General features: G+C 37.3%; 1 pseudogene; it reads left to right on the plus strand.

Moving 5' to 3' along the window:
- The first annotated feature begins 418 nt into the window (after positions 1-418).
- Positions 419-3356, plus strand: LOC147984541 (uncharacterized; annotated as a pseudogene).

Consider the following 3356-nt stretch of genomic DNA (forward strand, 5'->3'; position numbering starts at 1 on the left):
GAACGTGATGAAACTAGCTTGATGATAATTCCCATGTGTCCTCGGGAGCGTTTTCCTTTATATAAGAAATTGTCCAGGCTTGTCCTTTGCTACAAAAAGGATTGTGCCACCTTGCTGCACCTTATTTACTTTTATTACTTGTTGCTCGTTACCATTTACCTTATCACAAAACTACGTGTTACCGATAATTTCAGTGCTTGCAGAGAATACCTTACTGAAAACAGCTTGTCATTTCCTTCTGCTCCTCGTTGGGTTCGACACTCTTACTTATCGAAAGGACTACGATAGATCCCCTATACTTGTGGGTCATCAAGATTCTTTTCTGGCGCCGTTGCCGGGGAGTGAAGCGCCTTTGGTGAGTGGAACTTTGTAAGGAAAAAATTATTTACTGTGCTGAAATTTACTATCACTTGTTACTATGGAAAGTAATCCTTTGAGGGGCTTGTTCGGGGTATATTCACCCCGTCCAGAAGAGCAAAGAGCTGCTCGTCAACCTACTGAACCTGATGAAAATGTTTGCTTTGAAATTCCTTCGGGTATGTTAGAGAAACTGCTAGCTAAGCCTTTTGCAGGAGATGGAACAATGCATCCTGATTTACACCTAATCTATGTGGATGAAGTTTGTGGATTATTTAAGCTTGCAGGTATACCCGGTGATGTTGTTAAGAGGAAGGTTTTCCCTTTATCTTTGGAGGGAGACGCATTGACATGGTATAGGCTATGTGATGATACCGGATCTTGGGATTATAAGCGATTGAAGTTGGAATTTCACCAGAAGTTTTATCCTATGCATCTTGTTCATCGTGATCGCAATTATATATATAATTTTTGGCCTCGCAAAGGAGAAAGCATCGCTCAAGATTGGGGGAGGCTTAAATCAATGTTATATTCATGCCCCAATCATGAGCTCCCAAGAGAAATAATTATTCAAAAAATTTATGCTCGGCTTTCTGAAAATAATCGCACCATGCTCGATACTTCTTGTTCTGGTTCTTATATGATGAAGACTATTGAATTCAAATGGGACTTATTGGAAAGAATTAAACGCAACTCTGAAGATTGGGATCTCGACAAAGGTAAGGAGTCAGGTATAACACCTAAGTTTGATTGTGTTAAATCTCTTATGGATACCGATGTTTCCCGTAAGTTTAGCACTAAATATGGACTTGACTCTGAGATAGTAGCTTCTTTTTGTGAATCATTTGCTACTCACGTTGATCTCCCTAAAGAGAAGTGGTTTAAATATCATCCTCCCATAGAAGTAAAAGTAGTTGAACCTATTAAAGTTGAAGAAAAAACTATCACTTATAACGATCCTATTGTTCCTACTACTTATGTTGAGAAACCACCTTTTCCTGTTAGGATAAAGGATCATGCTAAAGCTTCAAATGTGGTTCGTAAAAGTAATATTAGAACTTACACACCGCCTGAGAAAGTTAAAGTTGAACCTAATATTGCTATCGTTAAAGATCTCTTGGCTGATAATATTGATGGGCATGTTATTTACTTCTGCAATGAAACTGCTAGAATTGCTAAACCTTGTGCTAAAGATAAGCATAGACCTGTTGTGGGCATGCCTGTTATTTCTGTTAAAATAGGGGATCATTGTTACCATGGCTTATGTGATATGGGTGCTAGTGCAAGTGCAATACCTCATTCCTTATACAAAGAAATTATGCATGATATTGCACCTGCTGAGATAGAAGAAATTGATGTTACCATTAAGCTTGCCAATAGAGATACTATTTCACCAATTGGGATTGTTAGAGATGTTGAAGTCTTGTGTGGAAAAACTAAATATCCTGCTGATTTTCTTGTCCTTGGTTCCCCACAAGATAGTTTTTGTCCCATTATATTTGGTAGAACCTTCTTGAATACTGTTAATGCTAAGATAGACCGCGGAAAGAATGTTGTTACTATCGGTCTCGATGATATGTCTCATGAGTTTAATTTCTCTAAATTTAGTAGACAACACCGTGAAGAGGAATTGCCTAGTAAAGATGAAATCATTGGTCTTGCTTCTATTGCCGTACCTCCTAATGATCCTTTAGAACAATATTTGCTTGACCATGAAAATGATATGTTTATGAATGAAAGAAGGGAAATAGATGAAGTATTCTTTAAACAAGAACCTATTCTGAAACACAATTTGCATGTTGAAATTCTAGGGGATCCTCCTCCACCCAAGGGTGATCCCGTGTTTGAGCTTAAACCATTACCCAATACTCTTAAATATGCTTATCTTGATGAAAAATAGATATATCCTGTTATTATTAGTGCTAACCTTTCAGAGAATGAAGAAGAGAGATTATTGAAAACTCTGAAGAAGCACCGCGCTGCCATTGGATATACTCTTGATGATCCTAAGGGCATTAGTCCCACTTTATGTCAACATCAAATAAATTTGGAGAAAGATGCCAAACCAGTTCGTGATCACCAACGAAGGCTGAATCCTAAGATGAAGGAAGTGGTAAGAAAGGAAATACTAAAGCTTCTCGAGGCAGGTATTATTTATCCCGTTGCTGATAGTGAATGCATAAGTCCTGTCAATTGTGTCCCTAAGAAGGGAGGTATTATTGTTGTTCCTAATGATAAAGATGAATTGATCCCGCAAAGAATTATTACAGGTTATAAGATGGTAATTGATTTCCGCAAATTAAATAAGGCTACTAAAAAGGATCATTACCCCTTACCTTTATTGATCAAATGCTAGAAAGATTATCCAAACATACACATTTTTTGCTTTCTAGATGGTTATTATGGTTTCTCTCAAATACCTGTATCAGCTGATGATCAATCAAAGACAACTTTTACTTGCCCTTTCGGTACTTTTGCTTATAGACGTATGCCTTTTGGTTTATGTAATGCACCTGCTACCTTTCAAAGATGCATGATGGCTATATTCTCTGACTTTTGTGAAAAGATATGCGAGGTTTTCATCGATGATTTCTCCGTCTATGGATCTTCTTTTGATGATTTCTTAAGCAACCTTGATCGAGTTTTGCAGAGATGTGAAGACACTAATCTTGTCTTGAACTGGGAGAAGTGTCACTTTATGGTTAATGAAGGCATTGTCTTGGGGCATAAAATTTCTGAAAAAAAGGTATTGAAGTTGATAAAGCCAAAGTTGACGCTATTGAGAAGATGCCATGTCCCAAGGACATCAAAGGTATAAGAAGTTTCCTTGGTCATGCCGGGTTTTATAGGAGGTTCATTAAGGACTTCTCAAAAATTTCTCGGCCTCTGACTAATTTATTACAAAAAGATATACCCTTTGTCTTTGATGATGATTGTGTAGAAGCATTTGAAATACTTAAGAAAGCTTTGATTTCTGTACCTATCATTCAGCCACCTAA

Source organism: Triticum urartu, chromosome 2A (assembly GCF_056163025.1).
Source record: "Triticum urartu cultivar PI428250 chromosome 2A, HENAU_Tu73, whole genome shotgun sequence".
NCBI classification, from domain to species: domain Eukaryota; kingdom Viridiplantae; phylum Streptophyta; class Magnoliopsida; order Poales; family Poaceae; genus Triticum; species Triticum urartu.